A 22,103-nucleotide genomic window follows, 5' to 3' on the forward strand; every position below is an offset into this window, starting at 1 on the left:
TTTTGAGTACCTTCAGGGCCTTGTACTGATGACCCATACCGAGTTTCGTAACGATACGTTCATGCATTCCTAAAATACAGCATTTTAGCACATAATTCAAAATGGCCGACAGCCAAAATGGCTGATCGGGGAAAATTGGATATCAGTCGACTCAGCATGCTGCCCTGAATCTAACGAGACCACTTTTATGATTTTTGGACAAACCATTCAGAAGTTATAAGCAAAAACAGCCATTTTTCATATCTCCGGACCAGTAGGTGGCGCTGCGCCGAAACGCAGCATGTAGCCTCAGGTCATGCTTGTGATGACATGTACCAAGTTTGGTCTGAATATGATAAAGTGTTGAGGAGATACTGGCTTGTGTCTATTTTTGCAAGCGCTACATAAAATTTGTTTGCGCGGTATTCGAGAACGGTTTGACGAATCAACACGAATTCCATAACTTTTTGTCAGCATGGTCTGAAGATGATCTGATTCAATTTTCGTGGAAATTGGAGAAACAGCCTAGGAGGAGTTCGAAAAAGTAGCTTTTTCGGAAAATTCGAAATGGCGGAAAAATTTTTATGACAGAAAATGACGTCATATGGTGCCCTCGAATCGACATGCGCTCAGGAATCTGAGAAAAAAAGAATTTTGTTTCTAGCCTTTGTGGTTCAAAAGTTATTAGCATAAACATGAGTGAAACTTTGGACAGTTGGTGGCGCTAGAGGGAATGACTTAGACACACCAAAATTGGTGTATTTAATGTTGGGACTGTCCTCTATTAGAATGTCAAACCATTACAACTTTCCCGCGATCGGTTCTATGGGCTGCCATAGACTCCCAGTCGGAAGAAGGAAGAATAATAATAATAAATATAGCTGCAAGCAGCAATTACCGGGGCCAAGCAGAATAAGACGACAAGACATGCCAACATGTCTGAAAGTGTCAGACCAACTGCAACAATGAGCAATTAAAGACATTTAAAGAGGATTTTAGGCGAAATGGCTGAAAAATCATGTAAAAAGTGATTCAAAATATGATTTAATGGATTGTCACTTTTGACCAAAAGGTGGCGCTGTTACGAAATTGATGTGGTGTGGTCAGAGTAAGGAGACAGTGACACATACAAAGTTTTGTGTCAATATGTCGAGGCATTGCAGATATAAAGCCTGAATAGTCATTTTGGCATCATGCCTCAACTTTACTGCTGTGCTATACGAAAACGGTTTCATCAATCGACACGAAATCCATAACTTTTTGTCGGCACAGTCTGGAGATGATACGATTCGATTTTGGTGAAAATCGGACAAACGGTCTAGGAGGAGTTCGAAAAAGTAGGTTTTGAATGAAAATCAAGATGGCGGACAGGAAGTTTGGCCAAATAAGGAAAACTTGGTATCTATGTTCTCGGCTTGACCCAAGGAATCTATTAAGACCCGTGGCATTTCAATAGCCAGATTTATTCAAAAGTTATTAGCCTTTTTGGAAATTTTGTTATAACTTTTGACCACTAGGTGGCGCTGTCTTGAAATATTTTGGTTGCCTTCAGGGGATGGTGCTGATGACACATTCTGAGTTTGGTAATATTACACCAATGCATTTGTTTAGTATAGCATTTTATTTCACAAAACTGTATTGAAGTCAATGAGAATTCCATGTTTTGTTCTATTATAGCGCCACCAAGAGGCTCAGTCCCACCATTTTTTTTATGTGTCCTCAGAGTGAGCCCATACATATATGTGTCGATTTTGGTGCAAAAATCTCAATTTGCTTCGGAGTTATAGACATTTATATGAAAAAACACGTAAAAAATGACTGACACATGACTTTGATTGAATATTACTACTCCTAAACATCAATATTTTCGCATTTGGGCATTGGCGTCTAAGTATCGACCTATGTTTCCAAACTTCTGACGGTGGTTTCGTCTCGATCGGACAAGCGGTTTCGAAGATATAGCCTAATGTTTTTTAAGCGCTAAATCACAACGCTACACAAACCGTTAGGCGAAACCTAACATGTTTGGTATCGTTGGACTCGGCAACGATTCAGGAGTCCAATGAGATGAGTTTCGTGAAAATAAGTCGATCACACCCAAAGTTATAAGCATTTGAAAAAAAAAATTCACCACTAGGTGGCGCTGTTACGAAACTTCTCACACTCCTTCAGGACATCGTGTTGATGACCCATACCAAGTTTCGTAACAATCCGTTCATGCGTTGTTAAAATACAGCATTTTAGCACAAAATTCAAAATGGCCGACAGTCAAAATGGCCGATATGGCAAAATTGGATATCAGTCGACTCGGCATGTCGTCCTGAATCTATCAAGACCAATTTTATGATTTTTGGACAAACTGTTCAGAAGTTATAAGCAAAAATAGCCATTTTTCATATCTCCGGACCAGTAGGTGGCGCTGCGCCGAAACGCAGCATGTTGCCTCAGGTCATGCTTGTGAGTACATGTACCAAGTTTGGTCTGAATACGATAAACCGTTGCGGAGATACGGCCTTACGACTGTTTTTGCAGGCGCTACGTAAAATTAGTTTGAGCGTTTATCGAAAACGGTTTGACAAATCAATTTGAATTCCATAACTTTTGGTCAGCACTACCTGAAGATGATCTGGTTCAATTTTCGTGCAAATCGGACAAACCGTCTAGGACGAGTTCGAAAAAGTAGGTTTTACAAAAAATTCAAAATGGCGGACATATTTTTATGACGCAAAATGACGTCATAGGGTGCAATCGAATTGCCATGAGCTCAGGAATCAGAAGAAAAAAGAATTTTGTTGATTGGCCTTACGGTTCAAAAGTTATCAGCAAAATAAAAGTGAAACTTTGGACAGTTGGTGGCGCTAGAGGGAATGACTTAGACACACCAAAATTGGTGAATTTAATGTTGGGACTGTCCTCTATCAGAATGTCAAACCAAAACAACTTTCCCGCAATCGGTTCTATGGGCTGCCATAGACTCCCAGAGCGGAAGAATAATAATAATAATAATAAATATAGCTGCAAGCAGCAATTACCGGGGCCAAGCAGAATAAGACGACAAGACATGCCAACATGTCTGAAAGTGTCAGACCAACTGCAACAATGAGCAATTATAGACTTTAAAGAGGATTTTATGCAAAATGCCTGAAAAATCATAGAAACAATAATTAAAAATATGATTTTATGGATTATCACTTTCGACCAATAGGTGGCGCAGTTACAAAACTGATGTGATGTGGTCAGAGTGAAGTGACAATGACACATACAAAGTTTGGTGTCAATATGTCAAGGCATTGCAGAGATAAAGCCTGAATAGTGCTATTAGCATCATGCCTCAACTTTGCTGCTGCGCTATACGAAAACGGTTTCGTCTATCGACACGAAATCCATAACTTTTAGTCGGCACGGTCTGGAGATGATACGATTCGATTTTGGTGAAAATCGGACAAACGGTCTAGGAGGAGTTCGAAAAAGTAGGTTTTGACTGAACATCAAGATGGCGGACAGGAAGTTCGGCCAAATAAGGAAAACTTGGTATCTATGTTCTCGGCTTGACCCAAGGAATCTATTAAGACCAGTGGCATTTCAATAGATAGATTTATTCAAAAGTTATTAGCCTTTTTGGAAATTTTGTTATAACTTTTGACCACTAGGTGGCGCTGTTTCGAAATATTTTGAGTACCTTCAGGGGATGGTGCTGAAGGCACATTCTGAGTTTCGTAATATTACACCAATGCATTTGTTTAGTATAGCATTTTATTTCACAAAACTCTATTGAAATCAATGGGAATTAAATGTTTTGTTCTATTATAGCGCCACCAAGAGGCTCAGTCCCACCATTTTTTTTATGTGTCATCAGAGTGAGCCCATACATATATGTGTCGATTTTGGTGCAAAAATCTCAATTTGCTTCGGAGTTATAGACATTTATATGAAAAAACACGTAAAAAATTACTGACACATGACTTTGATTGAATATTACTACCCCTAAACATCAATATTTTCACATTTGGGCATTTGCATATAGTTAACAAGCTATGATTCCAAACTTCTGACGGTGGTTTCGTCTCAATCGGACAAACGGTTTCGAAGATATAGCCTAATGTTTTTTAAGCGCTAAATCACAATGCTACACAAACCGTTAGGCGAAACCTAACATGTTTGGTATCGTTGGACTCGGCAACGATTCAGGAGTCCAATGAGATGAGTTTCTTGAAAATAAGTCGATCACACCCAAAGTTATAAGCATTTGAAAAAAAAAATTCACCACTAGGTGGCGCTGTTTCGAAACTTCTCACACTCCTTCAGGACATCGTGCTGATGACCCATACCAAGTTTCGTAACAATCCGTTCATGCGTTGTTAAAATACAGCATTTTAGCACAAAATTCAAAATGGCCGACAGTCAAATTGGCCGATATGGCAAAATTGGATATCAGTCGACTCGGCATGACGCCCTGAATCTATCAAGACCAATTTTATGATTTTTGGACAAACTGTTCAGAAGTTATAAGCAAAAATAGCCATTTTTCATATCTCCGGACCTGTAGGTGGCGCTGTGCCGAAACGCAGCATGTAGCCTCAGGTCATGCTTGTGAGTACATGTACCAAGTTTGGTCTGAATACGATAAACCGTTGCGGAGATACAGCCTTACGACTGTTTTTGCAAGCGCTACGTAAAATTTGTTCGAGCGTTTATCGAAAACGGTTTGACGAATCAACAAGATTTTAATATCTTTTTGTCAACCCTGCCTGAAGATGATCCGATTCAATTTTCGTGCAAATCGGACAAACCGTCTAGGACGAGTTCGAAAAAGTACCTTTTTAGGAAAATTCAAAATGGCGGCCATGTTTTTATGACGGAAAATGACGATATAGGGTGCAATCGAATCGTCATGAGCTCAGGAATCAGAGGAAAAAAGGATTTCGCTGATTGGCCTTACGGTTCAAAAGTTATTAGCAAAGTAAAAGTGAAACTTTGGACAGGTGGTGGCGCTAGAGGGAATGACTTAGACACACCAAAATTGGTGTACTTAATGTTGGGACTGTCCTCTATCAGAATGTCAAACCAAAACAACTTTCCCGCAATCGGTTCTATGGGCTGCCATAGACTCCCATGGCGGAAGAAGAAGAATAATAAATATAGCTGCAAGCAGCAATTATCGGGGCCAAGCGCAAGCAGACGACAGGATATGCCAACATGGCTGAAGGTGTCAGACCAACTGCAACAATGAGCAATTAAATACATTTAAAGAGGATTTTAGGCGAAATGGCTGAAAAATCATATAAAAAGTAATTCGAAATATGATTTAATGGATTATCACTTTCGACCAATCTGTGGCGCAGTTACAAAACTGATGTGATGTGGTCAGAGTGAAGTGACAATGACACATACAAAGTTTGGTGTCAATATGTCAAGGCATTGCAGAGATAAAGCCTGAATAGTGCTTTTAGCATCATGCCTCAACTTTGCTGCTACGCTATACGAAAACGGTTTCGTCTATAGACACGAAATCCATAACTTTTAGTCAGCACAGTCTGGAGATGATACGATTCGATTTTGGTGAAAATCGGACAAACGGTCTAGGAGGAGTTCGAAAAAGTAGGTTTTGACTGAAAATCAAGATGGCGGACAGGAAGCTAGGCCAAATAAGGAAACCTTGGTATCTATGTTCTCGTCTTGACCCAAGGAATCTATTAAGACCAGTTGCATTACAATAGGCCAACTTATTCAAAAGTTATTAGCAGTTTTGTAAATTTTGTTATAACTTTTGACCACTAGGTGGCACTGTCTCGAAATATTTTGGGTACCTTCAGGGGATGGTGCTGATGGCACATTTTGAGTTTCGTAATATTACACCAATGCATTTGTTTAGTATAGCATTTTATTTCACAAAACTGCATTGAAGTCAATGGGAATTTCATGTTTTGTTCTATTATAGCGCCACCAAGAGGCTGAGTCCCACCATCTTTTTTACATGTCCTCAGAGTGAGCTCATACATATGTGTGTCGATTTTGGTGAAAATATCTCAATTCGCTTCGGAGTTATAGACATTTATATGAAAAAACATGTAAAAAATGACTGACACATGACTTTGTTTGGAATTTACTACCCCTAAACATCAATATTTTCGCATTTGGGCATTGGCGTATAGCTATCGACCTATGTTTCCAAACTTCTGACGGTGGTTTCATCTCGATCGGACTAGCGGTTTCAAAGATATAGCCAAATGTTTTTTAAGCGCTAAATCACAACGCTACACAAACCGTAAGGCGAAACCTAGCATGTTTGGTATCATAGGACTCGGCAACGATTCAGGAGTCTAAAAAGATGAGTTTCGTGAAAATAAGTCGACCACACCCAAAGTTATAAGCATTTGAAAAAAAAAAATTCACCACTAGGTGGCGCTGTTTCGAAACTTCTCAGGCTCATTCAGGGCATTGTGCTGATGACCCATACCACGTTTCGTAACAATCTGTTCATGCGTTCTTAAAATACAGCATTTTAGCACAAAATTCAAAATGGCCGACAGTCAAAATGGCCGATATGGTAATATTGGATATCAGTCGACTCGGCATGTTACCCTGAATCTAACGAGACCAATTTTATGATTTTTGGACAAACTGTTCAGAAGTTATAAGCAAAAATAGCCATTTTTCATATCTCCGGACCAGTAGGTGGCGCTGCGCCGAAACACAGCATGTAGCCTCAGGTCATGCTTGTGATGACATGTACCAAGTTTGGTCTGAATCCGATAAAGCGTTGCGGAGATACGGCCTTACATCTGTTTTCGCAAGCGCTACGTAAAATGTATTCGTGGGTTTATCGAAAACTGTTAAGCGAATCAACTTGAATTCCATAACTTTTTGTCAGCATGGTCTGTAGATGATCTGGTTCAATTTTCGTGCAAATCGGACAAACCGTCTAGGACGAGTTCGAAAAAGTAGCTTTTTAGATAAATTCAAAATGGCGGCCATATTGTTATGACAGAAATGATGTCATAGGGTGCAATCGAATTGGCATGAGCTCAGGAATCAGAGAGAAAAATAATTGTGTTGATTGGCCTTACGGTTCAAAAGTTATTAGCAAAATAAAAGTGAAACTTTGGACAGGTGGTGGCGCTAGAGGGAATGACTTAGACACACCAAAATTGGTGTATTTAATGTTGGGACTGTCCTCTATCAGAATGTCAAACCAAAACAACTTTCCCGCATTCGGTTCTATGGGCTGCCATAGACTCCCAGTTGGAAGAAGGAAGAATAATAATAATAAGAACGGGAACAGATACAATAGGTGCCTACGCACCTTCGGTGCTTGGCCCCTAATAATAAGAACGGGAACAGATACAATAGGTGCCTCCGCACCTTCGGTGCTTGGCCCCTAATAATAATAATAAGAAACGGAACAGATACAATAGGTGCCTCCGCACCTTCGGTGCTTGGCCCCTAAATATAGCTGCAAGCAGCAATTACCGGGGCCAAGCAGAATAAGACGACAAGACATGCCAACATGTCTGAAACAATGAGCAATTAAAGACATTTAAAGAGGATTTTAGGCGAAATGGCTGAAAAATCATGTAAAAAGTGATTCAAAATATGATTTAATGGATTGTCACTTTTGACCAAAAGGTGGCGCTGTTACGAAATTGATGTGGTGTGGTCAGAGTAAGGAGACAGTGACACATACAAAGTTTTGTGTCAATATGTCGAGGCATTGCAGATATAAAGCCTGAATAGTCATTTTGGCATCATGCCTCAACTTTTCTGCTGTGCTATACGAAAACGGTTTCATAAATCGACACGAAATCCATAACTTTTTGTCGGCACAGTCTGGAGATGATACGATTCGATTTTGGTGAAAATCGGACAAACGGTCTAGGAGGAGTTCGAAAAAGTAGGTTTTGAATGAAAATCAAGATGGCGGACAGGAAGTTTGGCCAAATAAGGAAAACTTGGTATCTATGTTCTCGGCTTGACCCAAGGAATCTATTAAGACCCGTGGCATTTCAATAGCCAGATTTATTCAAAAGTTATTAGCCTTTTTGGAAATTTTGTTATAACTTTTGACCACTAGGTGGCGCTGTCTTGAAATATTTTGGTTGCCTTCAGGGGATGGTGCTGATGACACAATCTGAGTTTCGTAATATTACACCAATGCATTTGTTTAGTATAGCATTTTATTTCACAAAACTGTATTGAAGTCAATGGGAATTTCATATTTTGTTCAATTATAGCGCCACCAAGAGGCTCAGTCCCACAATTTTTTTTACGTGTCCTCAGAGTGAGCCCATACATATGTGTGTCAATTTTGGTGAAAATATCTCAATTCGCTTCGGAGTTATAGACATTTATATGAAAAAACACGAAAAAAATGACTGACACATGACTTTGATTGGAAATTAGTACCCCTAAACATCAATATTTTCGCATTTGGGCATTGGCGTATAGCTATCGACCTATGTTTCCAAACTTCTGACGGTGGTTTCGTCTCGATCGGACTAGCGGTTTCAAAGATATAGCCAAATGTTTTTTAAGCGCTAAATCACAACGCTACACAAACCGTAAGGCGAAACCTAGCATGTTTGGTATCGTAGGACTCGGCAACGATTCAGGAGTCTAAAAAGATGAGTTTCGTGAAAATAAGTCGACCACACCCAAAGTTATAAGCATTTGAAAAAAAAAATTCACCACTAGGTGGCGCTGTTTCGAAACTTCTCAGGCTCATTCAGGGCATTGTGCTGATGACCCATACCACATTTCGTAACAATCCGTTCATGCGTTCATAAAATACAGAATTTTAGCACAAAATTCAAAATGGCCGACAGCCAAAATGACCGATATGGTCAAATTGGATATCAGTCGACTCGGCATGTTGCCCTGAATCTAACGAGACCAATTGTATGATTTTTGGACAAACTGTTCAGAAGTTATAAGCAAAAATAGCCATTTTTCATATCTCCGGACCAGTAGGTGGCGCTGCGCCGAAACACAGCATGTAGCCTCAGGTCATGCTTGTGAGTACAAGTACCAAGTTTGGTCTGAATACGATAAACCGTTGCGGAGATACGGCCTTACGACTGTTTTTGCTAGCGCTACGTAAAATGTATTTGTGCGTTTATTGAAAACGGTTTGACGAATCCATTTGAATTCCATAACTTTTTGTCAGCACTACCTGAAGATGATCTGGTTCAATTTTCGTGCAAATCGGACAAACCGTCTAGGACGAGTTCGAAAAAGTAGCTTTTTTTGAAAATTCAAGATGGCGGCCATATTTTTATGACGGCAAATGACGTCATAGGGTGCAATCGAATCGCCATGAGCTCAGGAATCAGAGGAAAAAAGAATTTCGCTGATTGGCCTTACGGTTCAAAAGTTATTAGCAAAATAAAAGTGAAACTTTGGACAGGTGGTGGCGCTAGAGGGAATGACTTAGAAACACCAAAATTGGTGTATTTAATGTTGAGACGGTCCTCTATCAGAATGTCAAACCAAAACAGCTTTCCCGCAATCGGTTCTATGGGCTGCCATAGACTCCCATGGCGGAAGAATAATAATAATAAATATAGCTGCAAGCAGCCATTACCGGGGCCAAGCAGAATAAGACGACAAGACATGCCGACATGTCTGAAAGTGTCAGACCAACTGCAACAATGAGCAATTAAAGACATTTAAAGAGGATTTTAGGCAAAATGCCTGAAAAATCATAGAAACAATAATTAAAAATATGATTTGATGGATTATCACTTTCGACCAATAGGTGGCGCAGTTACAAAACTGATGTGATGTGGTCAGAGTGAAGTTACAATGACACATACAAAGTTTGGTGTCAATATGTCAAGGCATTGCAGAGATAAAGCCTTAATTAATGCTATTAGCATCATGCCTCAACTTTGCTGCTGCGCTATACGAAAACGGTTTCGTCTATCGACACGAAATCCATAACTTTTAGTCGGCACGGTCTGGAGATGATACGATTCGATTTTGGTGAAAATCGGACAAACGGTCTAGGAGGAGTTCGAAAAAGTAGGTTTTGAATGAAAATCAAGATGGCGGACAAGAAGTTTGACCAAATAAGGAAAATTTGGTATCTATGTTCTCGGCTTGACCCAAGGAATCTATTAAGACCAGTGACATTTACATAGGCCGATGTATTCAAAAGTTATTAGCAGTTTTGGAAATGTTGTTATAACTTTTGACCACTAGGTGGCGCTGTCTCTAAATATTTTGGGTACCTTCAGGGGATGGTGCTGATGGCACATTCTGAGTTTCGTAATATTACACCAATGCATTTGTTTAGTATAGCATTTTATTTCACAAAACTGCATTGAAGTCAATGGGAATTTCATGTTTTGTTCTATTATAGCGCCACCAAGAGGCTCAGTCCCACCATTTTTTTAATGTGTCCTCAGAGTGAGCCCATACATATATGTGTCGATTTTGGTGCAAAAATCTCAATTTGCTTCGGAGTTATAGACATTTATATGAAAAAACACGAAAAAAATGACTGACACATGACTTTGATTGAATATTACTACCCCTAAACATCAATATTTTCGCATTTGGGCATTGGCATATAGCTATCGACCTATGTTTCCAAACTTCTGACGGTGGTTTCGTCTCGATCGGACTAGCGGTTTCAAAGATATAGCCAAATGTTTTTTAAGCGCTAAATCACAACGCTACACAAACCGTAAGGCGAAACCTAGCATGTTTGGTATTGTAGGACTCGGCAACGATTCAGGAGTCTAAAAAGATGAGTTTCGTGAAAATAAGTCGACCACACCCAAAGTTATAAGCATTTGAAAAAAAAAATTCACCACTAGGTGGCGCTGTTTCGAAACTTCTCAGGCTCATTCAGGGCATTGTGCTGATGACCCATACCACATTTCGTAACAATCCGTTCATGCGTTCATAAAATACAGAATTTTAGCACAAAATTCAAAATGGCCGACAGCCAAAATGACCGATATGGTCAAATTGGATATCAGTCGACTCGGCATGTTGCCCTGAATCTAACGAGACCAATTGTATGATTTTTGGACAAACTGTTCAGAAGTTATAAGCAAAAATAGCCATTTTTCATATCTCCGGACCAGTAGGTGGCGCTGCGCCGAAACACAGCATGTAGCCTCAGGTCATGCTTGTGAGTACAAGTACCAAGTTTGGTCTGAATACGATAAACCGTTGCGGAGATACGGCCTTACGACTGTTTTTGCTAGCGCTACGTAAAATGTATTTGTGCGTTTATTGAAAACGGTTTGACGAATCCATTTGAATTCCATAACTTTTTGTCAGCACTACCTGAAGATGATCTGGTTCAATTTTCGTGCAAATCGGACAAACCGTCTAGGACGAGTTCGAAAAAGTAGCTTTTTTTGAAAATTCAAGATGGCGGCCATATTTTTATGACGGCAAATGACGTCATAGGGTGCAATCGAATCGCCATGAGCTCAGGAATCAGAGGAAAAAAGAATTTCGCTAATTGGCCTTACGGTTCAAAAGTTATTAGCAAAATAAAAGTGAAACTTTGGACAGGTGGTGGCGCTAGAGGGAATGACTTAGAAACACCAAAATTGGTGTATTTAATGTTGAGACGGTCCTCTATCAGAATGTCAAACCAAAACAACTTTCCCGCAATCGGTTCTATGGGCTGCCATAGACTCCCATGGCGGAAGAATAATAATAATAAATATAGCTGCAAGCAGCAATTACCGGGGCCAAGCAGAATAAGACGACAAGACATGCCAACATGTCTGAAAGTGTCAGACCAACTGCAACAATGAGCAATTAAAGACATTTAAAGAGGATTTTAGGCGAAATGGCTGAAAAATCATGTAAAAAGTGATTCAAAATATGATTTAATGGATTGTCACTTTTGACCAAAAGGTGGCGCTGTTACGAAATTGATGTGGTGTGGTCAGAGTAAGGAGACAGTGACACATACAAAGTTTTGTGTCAATATGTCGAGGCATTGCAGATATAAAGCCTGAATAGTCATTTTGGCATCATGCCTCAACTTTGCTGCTGTGCTATACGAAAACGGTTTCATCAATCGACACGAAATCCATAACTTTTTGTCGGCACAGTCTGGAGATGATACGATTTGATTTTGGTGAAAATCGGACAAACGGTCTAGGAGTTGTTCGAAAAAGTAGGTTTTGACTGAAAATCAAGATGGCGGACAGGAAGTTTGGCCAAATAAGGAAAACTTGGTATCTATGTTCTCGGCTTGACCCAAGGAATCTATTAAGAACCGTGGAATTTCAATAGCCAGATTTATTCAAAAGTTATTAGCCTTTTTGGAAATTTTGTTATAACTTTTGACCACTAGGTGGCGCTGTCTTGAAATATTTTGGTTGCCTTCAGGGGATGGTGCTGATGACACAATCTGAGTTTCGTAATATTACACCAATGCATTTGTTTAGTATAGCATTTTATTTCACAAAACTGTATTGAAGTCAATGGGAATTTCATATTTTGTTCAATTATAGCGCCACCAAGAGGCTCAGTCCCACAATTTTTTTTACGTGTCCTCAGAGTGAGCCCATACATATGTGTGTCAATTTTGGTGAAAATATCTCAATTCGCTTCGGAGTTATAGACATTTATATGAAAAAACACGAAAAAAATGACTGACACATGACTTTGATTGGAAATTAGTACCCCTAAACATCAATATTTTCGCATTTGGGCATTGGCATATAGCTATCGACCTATGTTTCCAAACTTCTGACGGTGGTTTCGTCTCGATCGGACTAGCGGTTTCAAAGATATAGCCAAATGTTTTTTAAGCGCTAAATCACAACGCTACACAAACCGTAAGGCGAAACCTAGCATGTTTGGTATCGTAGGACTCGGCAACGATTCAGGAGTCTAAAAAGATGAGTTTCGTGAAAATAAGTCGACCACACCCAAAGTTATAAGCATTTGAAAAAAAAAATTCACCACTAGGTGGCGCTGTTTCGAAACTTCTCAGGCTCATTCAGGGCATTGTGCTGATGACCCATACCACGTTTCGTAACAATCCGTTCATGCGTTCATAAAATACAGAATTTTAGCACAAAATTCAAAATGGCCGACAGCCAAAATGACCGATATGGTCAAATTGGATATCAGTCGACTCGGCATGTTGCCCTGAATCTAACGAGACCAATTGTATGATTTTTGGACAAACTGTTCAGAAGTTATAAGCAAAAATAGCCATTTTTCATATCTCCGGACCAGTAGGTGGCGCTGCGCCGAAACACAGCATGTAGCCTCAGGTCATGCTTGTGAGTACAAGTACCAAGTTTGGTCTGAATACGATAAACCGTTGCGGAGATACGGCCTTACGACTGTTTTTGCTAGCGCTACGTAAAATGTATTTGTGCGTTTATTGAAAACGGTTTGACGAATCCATTTGAATTCCATAACTTTTTGTCATCACTACCTGAAGATGATCTGGTTCAATTTTCGTGCAAATCGGACAAACCGTCTAGGACGAGTTCGAAAAAGTAGCTTTTTTTGAAAATTCAAGATGGCGGCCATATTTTTATGACGGCAAATGACGTCATAGGGTGCAATCGAATCGCCATGAGCTCAGGAATCAGAGGAAAAAAGAATTTCGCTGATTGGCCTTACGGTTCAAAAGTTATTAGCAAAATAAAAGTGAAACTTTGGACAGGTGGTGGCGCTAGAGGGAATGACTTAGAAACACCAAAATTGGTGTATTTAATGTTGAGACGGTCCTCTATCAGAATGTCAAACCAAAACAACTTTCCCGCAATCGGTTCTATGGGCTGCCATAGACTCCCATGGCGGAAGAATAATAATAATAATAATAATAATAAGAAACGGAACAGATACAATAGGTGCCTCCGCACCTTCGGTGCTTGGCCCCTAAATATAGCTGCAAGCAGCAATTACCGGGGCCAAGCAGAATAAGACGACAAGACATGCCAACATGTCTGAAAGTGTCAGACCAACTGCAACAATGAGCAATTAAAGACATTTAAAGAGGATTTTAGGCGAAATGGCTGAAAAATCATGTAAAAAGTGATTCAAAATATGATTTAATGGATTGTTACTTTTGACCAAAAGGTGGCGCTGTTACGAAATTGATGTGGTGTGGTCAGAGTAAGGAGACAGTGACACATACAAAGTTTTGTGTCAATATGTCGAGGCATTGCAGATATAAAGCCTGAATAGTCATTTTGGCATCATGCCTCAACTTTGCTGCTGTGCTATACGAAAACGGTTTCATCAATCGACACGAAATCCATAACTTTTTGTCGGCACAGTCTGGAGATGATTCGAATCGATTTTGGTGAAAATCGGACAAACGGTCTAGGAGGAGTTCGAAAAAGTAGGTTTTGAATGAAAATCAAGATGGCGGACAGGAAGTTTGGCCAAATAAGGAAAACTTGGTATCTATGTTCTCGGCTTGACCCAAGGAATCTATTAAGACCCGTGCCATTTCAATAGCCAGATTTATTCAAAAGTTATTAGCCTTTTTGGAAATGTTGTTATAACTTTTGACCACTAGGTGGCGCTGTCTTGAAATATTTTGGTTGCCTTCAGGGGATGGTGCTGATGACACAATCTGAGTTTCGTAATATTACACCAATGCATTTGTTTAGTATAGCATTTTATTTCACAAAACTGTATTGAAGTCAATGGGAATTTCATATTTTGTTCAATTATAGCGCCACCAAGAGGCTCAGTCCCACAATTTTTTTTACGTGTCCTCAGAGTGAGCCCATACATATTTGTGTCAATTTTGGTGAAAATATCTCAATTCGCTTCGGAGTTATAGACATTTATATGGAAAAACACGAAAAAAATGACTGACACATGACTTTGATTGGAAATTAGTACCCCTAAACATCAATATTTTCGCATTTGGGCATTGGCGTATAGCTATCGACCTATGTTTCCAAACTTCTGACGGTGGTTTCGTCTCGATCGGACTAGCGGTTTCAAAGATATAGCCAAATGTTTTTTAAGCGCTAAATCACAACGCTACACAAACCGTAATGCAAAACCTAGCATGTTTGGTATCGTAGGACTCGGCAACGATTCAGGAGTCTAAAAAGATGAGTTTCGTGAAAATAAGTCGACCACACCCAAAGTTATAAGCATTTGAAAAAAAAAATTCACCACTAGGTGGCGCTGTTTCGAAACTTCTCAGGCTCATTCAGGGCATCGTGCTGATGACCCATACCATGTTTCGTAACAATCCGTTCATGCGTTCATAAAATACAGAATTTTAGCACAAAATTCAAAATGGCCGACAGCCAAAATGACCGATATGGCAAAATTGGATATCAGTCGACTCGGCATGTTGCCCTGAATCTAACGAGACCAATTGTATGATTTTTGGACAAACTGTTCAGAAGTTATAAGCAAAAATAGCCATTTTTCATATCTCCGGACCAGTAGGTGGCGCTGCGCCGAAACACAGCATGTAGCCTCAGGTCATGCTTGTGAGTACAAGTACCAAGTTTGGTCTGAATACGATAAACCGTTGCGGAGATACGGCCTTACGACTGTTTTTGCTAGCGCTACGTAAAATGTATTTGTGCGTTTATCGAAAACGGTTTGACGAATCCATTTGAATTCCATAACTTTTTGTCAGCACTACCTGAAGATGATCTGGTTCAATTTTCGTGCAAATCGGACAAACCGTCTAGGACGAGTTCGAAAAAGTAGCTTTTTTTGAAAATTCAAGATGGTGGCCATATTTTTATGACGGCAAATGACGTCATAGGGTGCAATCGAATCGCCATGAGCTCAGGAATCAGAGGAAAAAAGAATTTCGCCGATTGGCCTTACGGTTCAAAAGTTATTAGCAAAATAAAAGTGAAACTTTGGACAGGTGGTGGCGCTAGAGGGAATGACTTAGAAACACCAAAATTGGTGTATTTAATGTTGAGACGGTCCTCTATCAGAATGTCAAACCAAAACAACTTTCCCGCAATCGGTTCTATGGGCTGCCATAGACTCCCATGGCGGAAGAAGAAGAAGAAGAAGAATAAATATAGCTGCAAGCAGCAATTATCGGGGCCAAGCGCAAGCAGACGACAGGATATGCCAACATGGCTGAAGGTGTCAGACCAACTGCAACAATGAGCAATTAAATACATTTAAAGAGGATTTTAGGCGAAATGGCTGAAAAATCATATAAAAAGTCATTCGAAATATGATTTAATGGATTATCACTTTCGACCAATCTGTGGCGCAGTTACAAAACTGATGTGATGTGGTCAGAGTGAAGTGACAATGACACATACAAAGTTTGGTGTCAATATGTCAAGGCATTGCAGAGATAAAGCCTGAATAGTGCTTTTAGCATCATGCCTCAACTTTGCTGCTACGCTATACGAAAACGGTTTCGTCTATAGACACGAAATCCATAACTTTTAGTCAGCACAGTCTGGAGATGATACGATTCGATTTTGGTGAAAATCGGACAAACGGTCTAGGAGGAGTTCGAAAAAGTAGGTTTTGACTGAAAATCAAGATGGCGGACAGGAAGCTAGGCCAAATAAGGAAACCTTGGTATCTATGTTCTCGTCTTGACCCAAGGAATCTATTAAGACCAGTTGCATTACAATAGGCCAACTTATTCAAAAGTTATTAGCAGTTTTGTAAATTTTGTTATAACTTTTGACCACTAGGTGGCACTGTCTCGAAATATTTTGGGTACCTTCAGGGGATGGTGCTGATGGCACATTTTGAGTTTCGTAATATTACACCAATGCATTTGTTTAGTATAGCATTTTATTTCACAAAACTGCATTGAAGTCAATGGGAATTTCATGTTTTGTTCTATTATAGCGCCACCAAGAGGCTGAGTCCCACCATCTTTTTTACATGTCCTCAGAGTGAGCTCATACATATGTGTGTCGATTTTGGTGAAAATATCTCAATTCGCTTCGGAGTTATAGACATTTATATGAAAAAACATGTAAAAAATGACTGACACATGACTTTGTTTGGAATTTACTACCCCTAAACATCAATATTTTCGCATTTGGGCATTGGCATATAGCTATCGACCTATGTTTCCAAACTTCTGACGGTGGTTTCATCTCGATCGGACTAGCGGTTTCAAAGATATAGCCAAATGTTTTTTAAGCGCTAAATCACAACGCTACACAAACCGTAAGGCGAAACCTAGCATGTTTGGTATCATAGGACTCGGCAACGATTCAGGAGTCTAAAAAGATGAGTTTCGTGAAAATAAGTCGACCACACCCAAAGTTATAAGCATTTGAAAAAAAAAATTCACCACTAGGTGGCGCTGTTTCGAAACTTCTCAGGCTCATTCAGGGCATTGTGCTGATGACCCATACCACGTTTCGTAACAATCTGTTCATGCGTTCTTAAAATACAGCATTTTAGCACAAAATTCAAAATGGCCGACAGTCAAAATGGCCGATATGGTAATATTGGATATCAGTCGACTCGGCATGTTACCCTGAATCTAACGAGACCAATTTTATGATTTTTGGACAAACTGTTCAGAAGTTATAAGCAAAAATAGCCATTTTTCATATCTCCGGACCAGTAGGTGGCGCTGCGCCGAAACACAGCATGTAGCCTCAGGTCATGCTTGTGATGACATGTACCAAGTTTGGTCTGAATCCGATAAAGCGTTGCGGAGATACGGCCTTACATCTGTTTTCGCAAGCGCTACGTAAAATGTATTCGTGGGTTTATCGAAAACTGTTAAGCGAATCAACTTGAATTCCATAACTTTTTGTCAGCATGGTCTGTAGATGATCTGGTTCAATTTTCGTGCAAATCGGACAAACCGTCTAGGACGAGTTCGAAAAAGTAGCTTTTTAGATAAATTCAAAATGGCGGCCATATTGTTATGACAGAAATGATGTCATAGGGTGCAATCGAATTGGCATGAGCTCAGGAATCAGAGAGAAAAATAATTGTGTTGATTGGCCTTACGGTTCAAAAGTTATTAGCAAAATAAAAGTGAAACTTTGGACAGGTGGTGGCGCTAGAGGGAATGACTTAGACACACCAAAATTGGTGTATTTAATGTTGGGACTGTCCTCTATCAGAATGTCAAACCAAAACAACTTTCCCGCATTCGGTTCTATGGGCTGCCATAGACTCCCAGTTGGAAGAAGGAAGAATAATAATAATAAGAACGGGAACAGATACAATAGGTGCCTACGCACCTTCGGTGCTTGGCCCCTAATAATAAGAACGGGAACAGATACAATAGGTGCCTCCGCACCTTCGGTGCTTGGCCCCTAATAATAATAAATATAGCTGCAAGCAGCAATTATCGGGGCCAAGCGCAAGCAGATGACAGGATATGCCAACATGGCTGAAGGTGTCAGACCAACTGCAACAATGAGCAATTAAAGACATTTAAAGAGGATTTTAGGCGAAATGGCTGTAAAATCACATAAACAGTAATACAAAATATGATTTAATTGATTATCACTTTCGACTACAGTTACGAAACTGATGTGATGTGGTCAGAGAGAAGTGACAGTGACACATACAAAGTTTTGTGTCAATATGTCGAGGCATTGCAAATATAAAGCCTGAATAGTCATTTTGGCATCATGCCTCAACTTTGCTGCTGTGCTATACGAAAACGGTTTCATCAATCGACACGAAATCCATAACTTTTTGTCGGCACAGTCTGGAGATGATACGATTCGATTTTGGTGAAAATCGGACAAACGGTCTAGGAGGAGTTCGAAAAAGTAGGTTTTGAATGAAAATCAAGATGGCGGACAGGAAGTTTGGCCAAATAAGGAAAACTTGGTATCTATGTTCTCGGCTTGACCCAAGGAATCTATTAAGACCCGTGGCATTTCAATAGCCAGATTTATTCAAAAGTTATTAGCCTTTTTGGAAATTTTGTTATAACTTTTGACCACTAGGTGGCGCTGTCTTGAAATATTTTGGTTGCCTTCAGGGGATGGTGCTGATGACACAATCTGAGTTTCGTAATATTACACCAATGCATTTGTTTAGTATAGCATTTTATTTCACAAAACTGTATTGAAGTCAATGGGAATTTCATATTTTGTTCAATTATAGCGCCACCAAGAGGCTCAGTCCCACAATTTTTTTTACGTGTCCTCAGAGTGAGCCCATACATATGTGTGTCAATTTTGGTGAAAATATCTCAATTCGCTTCGGAGTTATAGACATTTATATGAAAAAACACGAAAAAAATGGCTGACACATGACTTTGATTGGAAATTAGTACCCCTAAACATCAATATTTTCGCATTTGGGCATTGGTGTATAGCTATCGACCTATGTTTCCAAACTTCTGACGGTGGTTTCGTCTCGATCGGACTAGCGGTTTCAAAGATATAGCCAAATGTTTTTTAAGCGCTAAATCACAACGCTACACAAACCGTAAGGCGAAACCTAGCATGTTTGGTATCGTAGGACTCGGCAACGATTCAGGAGTCTAAAAAGATGAGTTTCGTGAAAATAAGTCAACCACACCCAAAGTTATAAGCATTTGAAAAAAAAAATTCACCACTAGGTGGCGCTGTTTCGAAACTTCTCAGGCTCATTCAGGGCATTGTGCTGATGACCCATACCACGTTTCGTAACAATCCGTTCATGCGTTCATAAAATACAGAATTTTAGCACAAAATTCAAAATGGCCGACAGCCAAAATGACTGATATGGTCAAATTGGATATCAGTCGACTCGGCATGTTGCCCTGAATCTAACGAGACCAATTTTATGATTTTTGGACAAACTGTTCAGAAGTTATAAGCAAAAATAGCCATTTTTCATATCTCCGGACCAGTAGGTGGCGCTGCGCCGAAACACAGCATGTAGCCTCAGGTCATGCTTGTGAGTACAAGTACCAAGTTTGGTCTGAATACGATAAACCGTTGCGGAGATACGGCCTTACGACTGTTTTTGCTAGCGCTACGTAAAATGTATTCGTGCGTTTATCGAAAACGGTTTGACGAATCCATTTGAATTCCATAACTTTTTGTCAGCACTACCTGAAGATGATCTGGTTCAATTTTCGTGCAAATCGGACAAACCGTCTAGGACGAGTTCGAAAAAGTAGCTTTTTTTGAAAATTCAAGATGGCGGCCATATTTTTATGACGGCAAATGACGTCATAGGGTGCAATCGAATCGCCATGAGCTCAGGAATCAGAGGAAAAAAGAATTTCGCTGATTGACCTTACGGTTCAAAAGTTATTAGCAAAATAAAAGTGAAACTTTGGACAGGTGGTGGCGCTAGAGGGAATGACTTAGAAACACCAAAATTGGTGTATTTAATGTTGAGACGGTCCTCTATCAGAATGTCAAACCAAAACAACTTTCCCGCAATCGGTTCTATGGGCTGCCATAGACTCCCATGGCGGAAGAAGAAGAAGAAGAAGAATAATAAATATAGCTGCAAGCAGCAATTACCGGGGCCAAGCAGAATAAGACGACAAGACATGCCAACATGTCTGAAAGTGTCAGACCAACTGCAACAATGAGCAATTAAAGACATTTAAAGAGGATTTTAGGCGAAATGGCTGAAAAATCATGTAAAAAGTGATTCAAAATATGATTTAATGGATTGTCACTTTTGACCAAAAGGTGGCGCTGTTACGAAATTGATGTGGTGTGGTCAGAGTAAGGAGACAGTGACACATACAAAGTTTTGTGTCAATATGTCGAGGCATTGCAGATATAAAGCCTGAATAGTCATTTTGGCATCATGCCTCAACTTTGCTGCTGTGCTATACGAAAACGGTTTCATCAATCGACACGAAATCCATAACTTTTTGTCGGCACAGTCTGGAGATGATACGATTCGATTTTGGTGAAAATCGGACAAACGGTCTAGGAGGAGTTCGAAAAAGTAGGTTTTGAATGAAAATCAAGATGGCGGACAGGAAGTTTGGCCAAATAAGGAAAACTTGGTATCTATGTTCTCGGCTTGACCCAAGGAATCTATTAAGAACCGTGGAATTTCAATAGCCAGATTTATTCAAAAGTTATTAGCCTTTTTGGAAATTTTGTTATAACTTTTGACCACTAGGTGGCGCTGTCTTGAAATATTTTGGTTGCCTTCAGGGGATGGTGCTGATGACACAATCTGAGTTTCGTAATATTACACCAATGCATTTGTTTAGTATAGCATTTTATTTCACAAAACTGTATTGAAGTCAATGGGAATTTCATATTTTGTTCAATTATAGCGCCACCAAGAGGCTCAGTCCCACAATTTTTTTTACGTGTCCTCAGAGTGAGCCCATACATATGTGTGTCAATTTTGGTGAAAATATCTCAATTCGCTTCGGAGTTATAGACATTTATATGAAAAAACACGAAAAAAATGACTGACACATGACTTTGATTGGAAATTAGTACCCCTAAACATCAATATTTTCGCATTTGGGCATTGGCATATAGCTATCGACCTATGTTTCCAAACTTCTGACGGTGGTTTCGTCTCGATCGGACTAGCGGTTTCAAAGATATAGCCAAATGTTTTTTAAGCGCTAAATCACAACGCTACACAAACCGTAAGGCGAAACCTAGCATGTTTGGTATCGTAGGACTCGGCAACGATTCAGGAGTCTAAAAAGATGAGTTTCGTGAAAATAAGTCGACCACACCCAAAGTTATAAGCATTTGAAAAAAAAAATTCACCACTAGGTGGCGCTGTTTCGAAACTTCTCAGGCTCCTTCAGAACATCGTGTTGATGACCCATACCAAGTTTCGTAACAATCCGTTCATGCGTTCTTAAAATACAGCATTTTAGCACAAAATTCAAAATGGCCGACAGTCAAAATGGCCGATATGGTAAAATTGGATATCAGTCGACTCGGCATGTTGCCCTGAATCTAACGAGACCAATTTTATGATTTTTGGACAAATTGTTCAGAAGTTATAAGCAAAAATAGCCATTTTTCATATCTCCGGACCAGTAGGTGGCGCTGCGCCGAAACGCAGCATGTAGCCTCAAGTCATGCTTGTGAGTACATGTACCAAGTTTGGTCTGAATACGATAAACCGTTGCGGAGATACAGCCTAACGACTGTTTTTGCAAGCGCTACGTAAAATTTGTTCGAGCGTTTATCGAAAACGGTTTGACGAATCAATTTGAATTCCATAACTTTTTG

Source organism: Abramis brama, assembly GCF_963993115.1.
Source record: "Abramis brama genome assembly, chromosome: 2".
Lineage (NCBI taxonomy): Eukaryota > Metazoa > Chordata > Actinopteri > Cypriniformes > Leuciscidae > Abramis > Abramis brama.